General features: G+C 39.1%; 1 protein-coding gene across 4 annotated transcripts in view; it reads right to left on the reverse strand.

The window, feature by feature from the left end:
- LOC131471696 (neurocalcin-delta A) overlaps positions 1-14,847 on the reverse strand; it is a 49,211-nt gene that overhangs the window by 14,812 nt on the left and 19,552 nt on the right. For 2 of the 4 annotated variants that reach the window (XR_009242015.1, XM_058648390.1), the window contains exon 3: positions 11,125-11,478. The exons of the other annotated variants lie outside the window; for them this stretch is intronic. The gene's annotated coding sequence lies outside the window, so the exon portion shown is untranslated. The remainder of the gene's footprint in view (positions 1-11,124; positions 11,479-14,847) is intronic. 4 annotated transcript variants of the gene reach the window in all.

The following is a 14,847-nucleotide window of genomic DNA, read 5'->3' on the forward strand; positions in this document are numbered from 1 at the left end:
TAGCGATTTAGATTGAAATAAAGAGTCTCTACAGAAATGATTCCGTGCCCCACATTCACAGTCACATGAGAGCAATATGACCACTTTTAGCAGACAGTGTTAAGCTGTAGATATTTTCTAACAACCTCCACTCTGGACAAAAGCACTTCTATGAAAACCACAAGGCTTCTCCGTGATACACAGATAGGAAGCAACACAAAAACAAACACACACTGTATTATAAATTATGAGTATGTACACACAGACAGGCACTTTGCGCTCCACCTTGCCAACACCTTATACTCATGCTCGTCATCCTCAGATGACCAATTCACTCTCTAATGATTTTTCCAGTTACTATAGCAACACACAGCAAAATCTCTCAGTCATTGATGAGCTTTCTGGCTGAGTGCATTGCATACACATAGGCATGGGTGCGTGTTTGGGACCCTCAGTCACACACAGACATAATTCATTCCCCAGCCTGTTACCCTAAACTTAAATAGAGCTGCAACTAATGATTATTTTCATAACCGATTAATCTGTTGATTATTTATTCGATTAATTGTTTGGTCCATAAAATATCAGAAAACCTTAAACAATGTTGATGTTCTCAAAAGTCTTGTTTTGTGCACAAACCAAAATGATTCACTTTTAATGATTTCTTAATCATTATTAATCATGAAAAAAGCTTTAAACATTGTTTCAGCTCTAAACTTAACCATCACAACTCAAAAAGCCATTTTAAGGGGTGACAGAACGTGAACAATGTTCTCATTCCCTATGGTTTACACGTGTTTTGGTCCTCACAAAGATACAAGAACACACACACACACACACAGAGCACAAGAGAGACACTAGTCACTATCTGTGGGATGTGCGTGTCAGTGTGTAGGTGTCCGGGTGGTTGTGTGGGTGCAGCTGCAGTATGTGAGTGAGTTAAGTAAAAAAAAGCAGTCCACTGTGATCAACAATTGTACAAATTCAGGAAGCTTATAAAATACCCTCAGTATAAAGCAGAGAGTCAAATATTATTCTCACCGACACAAAAAGGTACCACCACTACAAAATCTTTCAAATTGGTCCACAGGTAATTATCACAATAAATGTCACACAATTAAAGATAGGGTTTTCAAACAGTTATTTGTTGTTGTGGGCTGAAAACAACATTCGTTTAAACATTAAAAGCAGTTGCGTTATATCTCAAGTGTGTTCATAAATTTGCTACTGAAGAAATTTATATCATGTCTTCCTATACAATGTTTTAAGTCATTTCGCTCTTCTCCTTAGAATCAAAACTGTAATCCGGCTGAGAGGCAATATATGCTTATCTAAGGCACAAGTAAAAAGTTTTCCCCTAACTTGCTTTGGCTCATTATGTTACCTCTTTGCAAATGTTCCTTACAGGAAATCTAAGCAGAGGTGCTACATTTGCAACAGAAATCAAAGTGGTTTGAGATGAAACATCGAATTGATAAAAGGCTGTGACTGGCAACCATGAACAGTTTTGGTTTGTGGATCATAAATGAGAAGGAAAAGAGCAAAATAAATAAATATATAAACAGATAAATTAATTAATTACGCAAAACACAGGTGTCCTAGGAAACAGATTTTTTTAAACACTACATTTTTCTTAATGAAAGGCAACAGCTTGAGATTTCTGAACAACTGACAGCTGGCACAACAGGAGTGGGAGTGTAGAGGTGAGAAAGAGAGGATGCAAATTGAGAGACGCGCACAAATCAGAGATTAAGAAAGAAAATGCTGGTGAATGGATGATTACTTTGTCTGCCTAAATCCCACAAGTCCCTCACAGACAAACATCTGTTCACTATTTTCCTGTTCCAGCAGGAGAACCTAAAGACAGTTTAAACTATTTAATAGTACTTAATCACTCAAGTCATGCTGATCATGTTGGTTAATTAGCCATCAATGTGTTTATTCAATTATTCTCTTTTAGGGGAAACATTCTGATAACATCTAGGTGCATCACAATATAAGCTATGGTCAGTCGTTCCAAAGAGTCCTTCAAAACGAGAAACCTCGCCCTACAAACTTCCCAACAATGCTCTGGCTCTAAGAAGGCGAGGTAGGAAAACACAGAGACAGGCACTGGCAGACAGCCAGGCAGTAGCTGGATAAAAAGTGACCCGAGAGAAGGGCAGATGAGTTTACACTACTTGGACTGAAGCCAACATTTCTAGGATCTGCCTTATTGATGCTTTCCCTGTCTTAACAAAGCTGACCTTACTGTCATATACCTCTCTCCCAACAAATCTACACCAAACCCAAGACACACTGTGTGGTGGTGGTGGTGGTGGTGGGGGGGGGCTACCCGGTTAGCTCGAAGCTGCCTATAGTTGTTATTTTCAGCTCTTTAAATGGCCTCCTTACCCTTCATTAAGTTGCTATGGTAATAGACCTGACAGGAGGAGGCAGTGACGGCGGCAACCACACTTTGTGCCAATTGATTCATTATGTAATTTCATGTATGAAGCCACAGTGCAGACAGAGATGTATGGTCACTGTGCAGCTACTATTTAGTAATTAACCAAGGGTTGTATGACCGGGTTACATTTATATTGGCTTGTTTACGGGCATTAGATATATTAGATAGATAACACAAAATGACCACAGTCTTGTACACAAAGAACATGACTACTTTGTTTGGCTCCATCGTGGCACTCTGATAGTAGCTTTCTGTCTGCCAGGCTCTGAATCTTGATAAGAGAATATCTAACTCCAGGGTTCTAAAACAGGGAAACAGGATCGATTGTCTTCCGCCAAACAATCCAAACAATATCCTCACTATTACAAGATGCAGTGCTGCACTAGATAGTTTGTCCTGGGATTAAATGTAGGAAATCTTTAGCTCATATACTTTGGTTTTAGAAAGAATAAAAAAAGAAAAGAAAGAAAAAGAACCCAAGATTTAAATGTTTTACACTTGCAATGCGTCGTTAAACTTAATGAGCTGTGGGTAGCAGTTGAACAGGATAGTCCCTATCCTGTTCAACTGCAATCAAACACATTGTTTGTGTTTCATTGTTCAAGCTTACACATATTTACTTCCACATAGGTAAAAAATCCCCCAAACAGGATAAAGAATATTTCCATTAAAATTGTATAAAATTGACAATGGATGATAAAAAACGATGTGGCTCACCCCTGTGGGTCACGAACATCCATTAGCACTGTGAAGCTGAAGTGAGAAGGCTTTAAGATGTGCTACTGCTGATGTATGGCTGATAAATAACATTTTCTGAGCTGGAAAATGTCTGGCTGTTAGAGAATGACTGCAAGATCTAATGGTGGCAGTTTTATATGAGAAAAAGAAACAGGGAAATAGACAGAGAAAACGTGACTCAGGGAAAAGCCTGAGCCTGGAGATGGTTGCTGATTGAAGAATGCCCCTGAGGACAAAACAAGCTCATTCAGTTTCCTGTGGTCGAGGAAAATTATAGAAACAGGATATAACATCATGGAAAAGATCATAAAGAACACAAGTTACTTTACAGTGGAGGTCGGGGGTTACGATGAACCCAGGGAACAGGGACATGATGAACTGTACCATGTTACCAAGTGTTTGAACTGTGCAGACTCTACTGCCTTTTGCACTTTGTGTCCTGCCAGCCTTGCACCATGAAGAAAAAGTGGTGATGTGCCTACAATACAATCTCATATTTTCAACATACAATGAACTCTGAACATGTTTTAGAGCATAGAGATTAGCAAAATACATAGTGCACAGCTCCATAAAGCAATTTACAAGCAAATATTGCATACATATCAAGTGACTAAAATGATAATTCAGTGATAGCACTCCCCCCCCCAATATAGCCCCAACCAGGCATGCATTCTGACTGCCAAAGATCACTGAAAGCACTGAGGAATTCCAAGTAGCTGAGTATCAGAGATTCATCACCTCCTAGCTGCCACATGGTCATTTGCAAAACTCACTATGGGAAGATATTCACAAACGATGACGACAGTTATTTCATGAAATTTTTTCCATAGTGGTTGAGTGTTGTTCTGTGCACCATGTGAAAAGTACAAAAAACAGCCAGGTTCAAAATAATGTCAACAATAACATATTAAAACCTATTAACACCCTAATATCTGATTTGTATTCAATGACTGAGCACCAGATGTTCCTTCATTCAGTGGACAATGATCATGAACCAGGCGTTGAACAACCATGAAGCACATTACGGCCCAGCGACCAAATACAGTAAAATATGCCTTCAACAAATGGCTGTATAAATTAATTTTATGATGAGAACAGATGGGAAGAGCCACACACATGCAGGGTATTTATGTATTTATCTAAAAAAGCTCCAACTATTGCTGCAATGTAATGCAATATTGTAAATTGTAAATAAAACATGCTGAAAAGTGACTGTGAAAGACACAACATTTTCCTTACATTTGTTATTCTTTTCAGTTTCACTTCAAATCAGTGTCTTGTTTCTGCCAAATGGGTTATTTTTAATCATGATCTGTTGCCATTGTCATTATACTTTTCATTTAACTTTATTGTACTTTGTACAAAGATACCCTAAAAAGTAGACATTTGCTGGGTGAAGCTAATCAGGAAGTAAAATGAGAAAGCATGGCACATATGAGTAACTGACAGCTGGTACTTTCCAATAGCCTGGTTGTAGGTGACGTCTGCAAAAATGCAAAACCTCAACATGACACAACTGTCAAATCAAATGTCTCAAGGCCTCAAACAGGAAGTTTCTTATGGGTGATGTCATGACTGACAGCCAGAAGTTAGCAAGCTAGTCAAAGAACAATGGCAAACTAGGTTCAGCCAAAATTCCCAGTTTCACCACAGGCAACAACTTCAAGTGTTTCGGGGTGGAGCTTTGACAGGACTGACGTATCTGGATGTGTCGGTTGTATTTTTGTGTAGCCTGATATTGCTGCTCTTCCTAGTCATACAGATGCTACTTTTAATTGTATCAGCTCAAAACTGCAGCTTCTCTAACTAGCATTACATAAATGCCATTTGACTTGAACATACAACATGATGGTTCTTACACAAAGTTTTGGCGGCTAATATCTGTACAGCCCTTTTGCTGATGCTGGTCCATTGCAAAGCACCTTTTACCTCAGAGGCGACCACCACTAGGCCATCAGGGTGGTTGTACCATACTAAAATATGCTCCTATGTACTAAAGGGTTGACAGTGAAATCTGATGTCTTTGTGCTTCCTCTCAAACATTTATAAATTGCTCCACCTATCCCAACACACTTACAAATGAATCACTATCAAATGAACAACCAGCAGACACTTCCAAAACATACAGACTACCCAGCTCACAGGGAAATAACTCTTTTTTCTTCTTTCGTGTCCATGACACATCAGATTGTTTGTGTGTGTCTGAGAAAGAGAATTCCTCTCTGTGCCTAAAAATAGAACATATGTTTCCTATAGTTAGCCTAAACCAATACACAGCAGCCTATGGGGTGAGACTTTCCTATAAAACCAATCTATGTCAGCAAGTGACCTGTGTGTGAGACCTTTTAACTGCAGGCAGTCCATGGGAGCATTCTGGAGCCCATTGAGCCTGGATTTCAGTTGGACGACCTATGACCTCTTCATATAGAAACCCATGGGAGAATGACAGAGCACGGCTGACCAGCTGTCCCTTGAAACAAGCATTCATGTGTCTGTCTACAAGCACTCACTCAACTTGTTTATAATACATATTACAGCTTTCACAGGGGTGGAGAGTGCAGCTATTTATACTTTTATCTATACATTTCCCAGTCCTTAAATACATTCCAGGCACTATACTTTTTAAATGTGAACCATCAGTGTTGAATTGTAGTTTTTTTTCCCCGAACATGACAATTTTCCATAACAAGAAAAAAACCCAACTGCGGAAAACGTCTGAACTTTGGTCAGGCTGAAGACCAATGCAACAGAGCAGTCAAATATCTAGTGAACATATTAAATATTTCCATAAGGGTGACTGATGTGATTTTTCTAAAAGGTGTTTTTTTCCTCTCCTTACAATCCCTGATGAGTCCCAGGACACGTCTGCTCAGAGGCTGGAGGCTACCCATACTTGTATCCTTCCTGAGCCAATGTTATTGAGATATAATTACAACAAAATTAAAATTCATGTTTGGATCACAATGCAAACAGAACCTAATGTACCTATTACGCCCTGTAATGATCAAAATGGTACAAATTACACCGCTAGTGCACAGCCTGACAACAAAAGGTCAAAACCTATAAAGTAATCAGTGATGGATATATTGATGAGGAGGTCTCAGAGTTATTAAGCTCAATGTCTGAAGAAACTGTTAACTGCTTATGACATCTAAGTCCAGTCTGGGTTTTGTTCCCCAACTGACAGCAGAGGCAGCGACAGTAAGTAAGCTCTTACAGAGTGGGAGTTTATGAGAGAGGGGCTATATTTAAAAATGTTCCACTGATTAAACTGAATGCTACACAAGTCATCCCTGAGTTATACCATTAAACCCTTTGGTAAATGCTGTGCAACAGTGTTTATCATTTGTATGTATGTGGGTACACATGCATGAAATGTGCCACAAGTGGTTGACAGCAAAATAGACGGTAAAAATGATGTTTCACTGCAGTTTCAATATCTATATTTGTTGAATCCTATGAGTAACACAAGCCTTTCTGTAAACATTTCACAGTAATAGCACTCCAGTGTTTCAGTTCCCTTGAGCCATTCATGTTTTCACCAATGTTATAGTGAAATATTAGCAGGGCTGGCAGATGAAAGGTTTCAGACGTAAGAGTCTGACATTAAGTTGATTACAAACACATTTAAAAGCATTTTATTTATGGGAAGGCAAACAGCAGCAGGTCATCAGCACAGACGTCAGGCATGGCACTGGCTTACGACTGAGCCCTGCACTCTGTGATACAATTTCCTGGTTTTAAAAATGCTCCATCACTGAGCTAAGCTGACATTATTTAGATTAAAATGGAAAAAAAAAAGTTCTAACTGCTTCCTGAAGAATCTGTCTTGTCTCTTATCTCTGAGCATATTCCTCACTTAAACTTTTTGTTTCCCTCTCTGTCTCCGACTCTGACTCCGGTCATAAATCAGCAGTTACGTGAATGGCCTTAAGTGTTACATGAGACATCCTTAAGTACAAAACAGGATGTCATAGAACCCTGGCTCATATGGTTCTGCTGAGAGAGAGGGAGAGGGAGAGAGAGAGAAGCAGAATCAAAATGTTTTCACCAAGTTTTTAAATAGATATGGGCATAAACACATTGCAGCTTGTGTGTATGGTCTCTGTTGCAGTGGAGGCCTTGGAGAGAGACATGTTATATTTTCCATTATATTTTCCATTGCTATATGAAATTGAGGGCAGCTCTCGCTATAGTTCCAGTTGATTTATAGATTCAGATACACTCTTGTGGATAAGCAACACTTTGAATAAAACACATACACGGCCAGTGATATGCACATACTGTAACTAACTGCCATTCTACTTTCACCAACCTGCAAAAACCACATAAAACTCCACATTAAGGCTCAGCGATAAAACAATCTCGAAATTGGGATTGCGACACAATTCAGGTTGATGATGGTGATTTGCTTTCGGCATATACTCGAAACACAGTAGAAACATACATATAATACATACAGTTAACACTGGTAACCAACCATCAAATATGTCACATGGCAGAAAAATATCCTTATGTTAACAATGCACCAGTGACAGCGATGAATCACCATGCAAATACATTTTTCAATGAACCTTTTTTTCTGCAGTGGGATGAAAGCAGTTGTGTACATTGTTTAAAAAGTTCAGAGGCTGTAGCTGCATGAATAAATACTGTGTCTCCTAAAACAGCCAATGACAAAAATCTAAATGGAGTAGCTGGTGGGGGAGAAGGTAAACTTATTTTTATCACAATATATATATATATAATTATAATACTTTACAGTGAAGATTTGCACCTAGATCATCAAATAGCATTACTAGATAGTAGGGCTGGGAATCTGTATCGGTCAGTATCGGTATAATACTGGAAAAAAATCACTGGATCGGATATCAGACAGATACAAATGAAAAAAACAATACAATCTAAAAATCCTAATATTGCATGCTTCACTATGCACAGACTGTAAAAATGTAAACATTACCAAAAGCATTTCAGCTGATTCATTTCTTCATTTTTGGAGAACAATATTTGGAGAACTAGGTCTTTGTAACGACTCAGCACAAATGTGTTGTTAGCAGCTTCAGATGTTCATAAATGGTCTAAAATTACTGTATCGGACTAATATTGATATTGAGTTTGTGATATCGGTATCAAACACAAATAGTGGAATCATCCCATCCCTACTAGATAGCCATATACACTGATTTTCACATGGACTAAGCAGTTTAGGGTTTTTATTTTGTTAAAAAAAATCCAATGCTAAATGAAATCAATAAACTGTTTGGTCTCTAGGGCACGTGAAGTCATCTACCACTTACTCAGCTTATAAATGCAGTCTTAAAAGCTGTTTCAATGCTCATCTTTAACAGGGCCAAAGCTATAAAATCATTTATTTAAAAAGTACTAACTGAGGATGCTTGCTGGGAAAAAAAAAACATGCACGCACACACTGCTGCAGGATGTCAGATAAAGCCACTAGCTGTATGCTTAAGGCATGTGTGTATTTGAGTGTGTGGGTGCCATTGTTTCGTTTGTCAAAGTAAGTACAGTAGTGCCAAAATAGCCAATTTATAACACATATCAACCAAAACAAGATTAGAAATACAAATTTGGATGTGACATGAATCTTGTTTCCTTAGTCAAAATGTCTCAGCTCATTTCACAACAGAAAGACAGTTATGAAATCTCCTCTGATCACCACTGCAGATGCTGGTCTATGTCCTATAGTGATCGTCGACATGCTACAAATAAACACTTTAGACAGACTTGTTATAAGCAGGTATTTTGTGTCCAATACCAATGCCACAACCTTGAGTATATACCAATAAAAACATCAGTCCAATACAGTCGTTATATATTTTTAAACTATAAGACCGTGAACAAATTTTTAAACTATAAGACCGTGAACAATTCAAGCCATCTCAAGCAATTTCAAAGACATAATTATCCAACTTTGTAACAAATATTCTTCTCCTATAAAGAAGAAATAAGCAGACACAGCATGACTCAGCTAAAATGCAGTTACTGATCTTTATTTACATTTTAACATAGTAGGTGGGCAAGATATACCGTCTAACACAGTGGTTCTCAAACTTTTTACACCAAGTACCACCTGAGAAAATATTGAGCTCTCAAAGTAACACCATTATTGCCAACTGTAAATTACAGTGGTGCAAATAAGCCGAGCAAAGTCAGCTACAGACTTTTGCTGTGGAAGCTCCACTCTGATCACATACCCTGGTATATACAGTAGAACAGTATTTCTGATGTTCCTCCAAGTACCACCAGAGGAATGTCACATACCACAGTTTAATAACCATGGGTCTAAGATAACATGGGTGCAAACTGATATGATTGAGTATTTAAGTACTAGAAAAAAAATCATGAAACACTCACTAAAATAGTGGGCCCACATGACCTCTCACTAGCATCCTCCCTGCCGCACAGGTTAGCTGTGCATAATTATGCTAAAACATGGAGACGCCAATGTTTCTACACTGTAGTTCAATTATTAGTCCTGTAAGTTTTTCTGGAATGCTAAAGTTTAAAGAAATCAAGTTGTTTTCCTTAACAATGTGTCCATTAATATAATCTGTAAGCAACATTTAAAATTTGTAAAGGATATCAACTAAATATCATGATCACGATAGTAAAGTGTGTGATATTAAGGATGTTTTGATTGCATCACATTTTTATCCTTACGATATCCGATCCCGTAATTTTGACCAGTATCAGACTGATACTGATACAGAGTATCTTACCAGCTCATGGCTCATTACAAGTCCACAACGACATGTTACATGCTCTTGGCTTGTCTGTACTGCAATTACAGGTCTAAAATGTCACCTCCTTTGGCCAACACATCATCAAAAACACAGCTGACTGGCTGCTCGCACCAACCTGGAAGAACAGGGATCATTCTACACATTGCTGCGCACAACCAGAGTGATTCCTGCACTGTATTCGATGAGTCATTAAAAACAGCTCATACCTTAGGGCACAGTATGACAGAACATCTTCACAGCAGATAAAGAAATACTTCGAGTGAAACAGGAAGGGGAGCATTCAAATCAATTGACCTCCACAATTATTCTTCTTTGCACCCTATTAGAGTAAAAGGGGGCTAGTATGCCTTTGTTTGAGGCACACAGGGAGTTGAGGGTGTGTGTGAGGGTAATTCACAGTGTGGAGGGGTGGGGTGCAAGGAGAAATATATATGTATGTATATATATATATATATATACATATATACATACATATAGATATATACACATGCATACATATACATATATACATTTATTTATATATATATTTATGTATTTATACAAATAAATAAATAAATATCCTTTGGTCTACAAAATCAAAATTGACCTTCAGCACATACCTCTGAGATTTCCCATCCACTCTGACACTTTGAGAGGGGTGGTGGTGGCAGCTGCTCTGCCCCTCTCCCTGCCTCTAACTCTCTGACAGACAGAGCCGGCAGCACAAACCACCGCCTCTAACATTAGTAACACTTCGGGGGTAAAAACCCATGTGGAGCTGCCGATCACATCCAGTTACAAAACGCACGACACACTCAACCCCCATAACGATCACACTCCCTTTCTCTCTGTTCTATCATCACTCATTTCCTGCAGGGTGGGGGGGGGGGGGGGGGGTGAGGGTGGTGGTAGCTGAAAACAGATCTGGCTGTGTTTGCTGAGAAAGAAAGCAGCGAGCATTCTTCACGTTGCTCTGAAAAACATCACATTACATGTCTGCAAAGTATTACAGAGTGTTAAAAAAGAACTGCCCAACATTAAATGTCTGACTGAGGATGCAACTAAACGACTACGTCCCTTCTGCACAACAATGCGACTCAAAAACACAAGCTGCCCGTTATCCAGCGTTTACTTGCTGCATTGAAGACACCCACTGGTTACTACAGCACACACAGTATTTACCCAAAAAGAAAAAACACACAGGAAGCTTACCTCACACTGTAGCAACGTAAAAGCCGCTCAGCAGTCCATCACCCAGCACTTTCTCCCTAAACTAAGTTTGTGTCAGCAGCAGCTGCAGAGGAAGCAACAGAAGCAACAGGCAAGAATAAAGGAGTGCAGCAAAAGGAAACAAAGATGAGAGCGGGAGAGAAGGAGATCAGTGAGCAGTGGAGGGGGGGAGGGAGGAGAAGAGTTATGAGTGAATCAGAAAGACGGAGCTCATCGACACTGACAGACTCTCAGAGACTCCTAGTTTGAGCAGGAGGTTTGTTAAAAGCCCACAAACCAACTCGCTCCTCTGCCTGCCTGCCCAGCTTGACGTCAGAGCAGTCACGTGACCTCAGTCTGGTGTGGAGGGGAAATGAAAGAGGAGGGGAGAGACAGAGAGAAAGAGAGCGAGGAAGAGAAAGAGAGAGTGAGACAGAGAAACCTGCGTTGCCATAGTAACAGGCACACTGCACCGCTATGATTTCAATAGGTCATCTGACAACACACAGACACACTGTGGTAAATGCAAAGCTCAGATCTGCACAGACATGATAAACAGAGAGTCTGAAGAAAAAAACCCAAGATAACTAGACATTGATACAAAATGTTTAAAAGTTCACATGTTACGTTTTCATGGTTCACAGAAACAGTTGCAATCAAAAAGAGGAAATTAACAGACAAGCTGCACTTTTGAACTTGTGCTTGGAGTTCTGCTCCTTGTTTGATTATTATTCATTACCTTTTTTTTTTTTTTTTGAGATTTTATTAGACATTAAAGGCTTTGTGTGTGTGTTCATTTTTAATAAATTATCTTTTAATAAGATTCTCTACGTTTGCTAAGACGTCATTCAAAGGATAGAAGGCCTCATGGGAATTTGGTCATTATTGATTATTGTTGCACTATATGTTTGTTGTTAATAGGGACACATATTGTAATGTACATTTTATGTAATCGGTGTAATCTAGGCATCTTGTCTTCTATATAGTTCAGTGGCATTCTGTATTTAGCTGGAGGCTTTTACGGACTTTGTGTCTGTCGATTTTATTATCTTTGCCATTTATGTGTATTTTATTGTGGAAATAAATCAAATCAAATGAAAACATGATGGTAGAATTGGACTTTCCCACAATGTTGCCAATACTGCTTTCAGTGATTCACTACACTACATGTGTAAAAAGGAGTAATGAGAAAGCTCAACTTAAAATAAACCAATTAAATGTCATCGCTTCAGCGAGGACGAAAACACGGCTGCTGTAGTTTTACTTGCTTTTTATTTTATTCATTTATGTGTAATATTGTGACATCAAGAAGGAGCAAACCTTAACACACACAAATGACTCTCCACGTATGCCAATATGATTAACATCGAATCAGGAAAAACATGATAATCAACAAATGTGACAAATTAGAGTGGGAATGGGCTAATAAGGCATCCTGACTCTATAAGGTGATGGTATGACACAGAGACTAGACAAAGAATGAGGGTGTGCCTTGTGAGAAAAATAAAAAAATTCAGGGTCAACCAACTCCCTCCTTGTCCCACCCTCCACAAAGCTGCAAGTATGAACAGCTTTGGTCTGATTATATTCATTTGGATAGCATCTGCTGGCCTGTTGAATGGAGTGTTGAGGGGCCCAGAGCACGGTGGGGTTGAGGGCAGGGTGGGGTTGAGGTCAGTCAAGTATAAAGCAACCCCCCCCACCCCACCCCACCCCACCCCCGGACTACTATGAGTAACGGCATGTATCACGAAGTAAGAGGCACATGGAAGATGAAATGCCACACAGAGCAAAGAAAATTAGCAGAGTACTGGGAGAAGTAATTTAATGAGGCCTGTGGCTGGGATGGATATGACTGTAATGGGGCTGTCACTTTCAAATTCATTTATAAAAACCCGTAATTTGCTTAAATAAATTTGAACATCCCCTTGCACATGCTGCCATTGCCGCTGCCCTAATACACCATAAGAGTCAGTTTGTATTACTTCAATAACAATTTTAATAATGTTTGCTTTATTAACAGTGTCTGAACAGCAAATCACTGACAACAGGAGGAGCTCCAACAGCTTTCAAAGTGTGAACTATGCAGGATTTTCACCCTAATTTAACAGATTCATTGTTATTGTGATGGTTAAGTGGCTTATGGTGGGGAGATTGGGGATTGTCTCCGTCCCCCCCCTGTCTTTTAGTGGAAAACCAGTCCGGCAATATCAGGGTTGGTGGCTCAGATTCCTCAAAATCAGGAGGTCTGGCGAAGTCTCAGATCTCGCAAGAAACACAAATTGCGTCACGGCACTAAACACACACACACACACATCATAGCCAGGTACCAGCTATAAGATCAAGAGTTTTTATAAACATGAGGATAAAGCGGTAGACAATCGATGGATGGAAGTTTACACTGGTGTTGTTAAAATATGTAATCCGAAAATGTAGGGGGAGCAAACAATGAGAAAACAAAGCGACCAGACTTGCAAAGTTCCACACTAACTAAAATCTAATAAAGTTAGTGTTGGTTCTAAAGGCAAGCGGCCCACCTTAATTTCAAATATTATTGGCTCCAGTGACCCTCATGTGGAGGATAAAGTGGTAGACAATGGATGAATGAGTGAATAAATAAAAAGTGACAGCCCTAGACTGTAACTATTCCGATGAGGAGAAATGCAAGAGACACAAAGGGCTCAGATCATGTAATGAGAGTCTGAGTGTCAGGTGGGCTAATCTGTAGAGAGATGAATTAGTTTGATTAAAACCTGAGTCCTGGGATTAGTAAGCCGACGTCTGATGCCTGAACACAAAATGTACTCTTTCACTTTATGCTTTAATCCTTTTTCCACAAATCAAATCCCGCTAACCTAGGACTTTTGTCTGCAATGGAAATGAATAAAATCTGCATTCACTCAGTCTACACCTTTTCAAATTTCAAGCATGCACACTCAGCAACAATCAAAGATCATTAAGTTGCTGTTGAGTTTGACAGAGAAATTGAAGTGAATAGAACATTGTCACTGGTCCACATATATCTTACTTTGTCCTGTTGTATATTGTGTTTCCTGCTTCCTCCACTTTGTTTTATGATGCATTTTGTTATTTACAGCAAAAACTCCTCTATTGTCAACTGAAAGGGACTCAATCACCTATTTTCTGGCAGGTTTAAGTGTGGTGTAAAGTGTGGTATAGTAGAGAAGCTGTGTTTGTCATGTTACCAGAGCACCCACATTAAAGGCTTTGGTACAAACACTTTTTATTCACTTAAGTGACTTAAAAGCCTTCTGTTATTTAATCTTGACTGTTGTCACGTTGCTTTACATGAAGTAAAATATTTTACAAAGCTTCATCCAGGTCATCATTATCCAAAACATTGAGTCGGTAGCAAATGGACTTGAAGACCTTTTACCTCTCATGGATAAAAGGTGAAACATCTTCAAGAAAAACAGTGAATGTGTTCACCTGGCTGTGGAGTTAATTTTCAGTATAATTGCCTTTAGCACTATATTGGCAGCTAGCAACACATGCAGTATATTCAGTAAAAACAAGGCAAGCTGTATTTACTGTGAGAGCTACAGGTTGAGACACTAATGAAAAAAATGGGGAATGATAAAGGCCCTTGGTATGGGAACACGCTGTGGAATGTGACTGTAACACTCACCACTATACTGCACGTCTAATCTTAACCTGGCCACATTAAAATAATGACTGTCCAGTTGATTTTCAATTTAAAAAACA

Source organism: Solea solea, chromosome 13, assembly GCF_958295425.1.
Source record: "Solea solea chromosome 13, fSolSol10.1, whole genome shotgun sequence".
NCBI lineage: Eukaryota > Metazoa > Chordata > Actinopteri > Pleuronectiformes > Soleidae > Solea > Solea solea.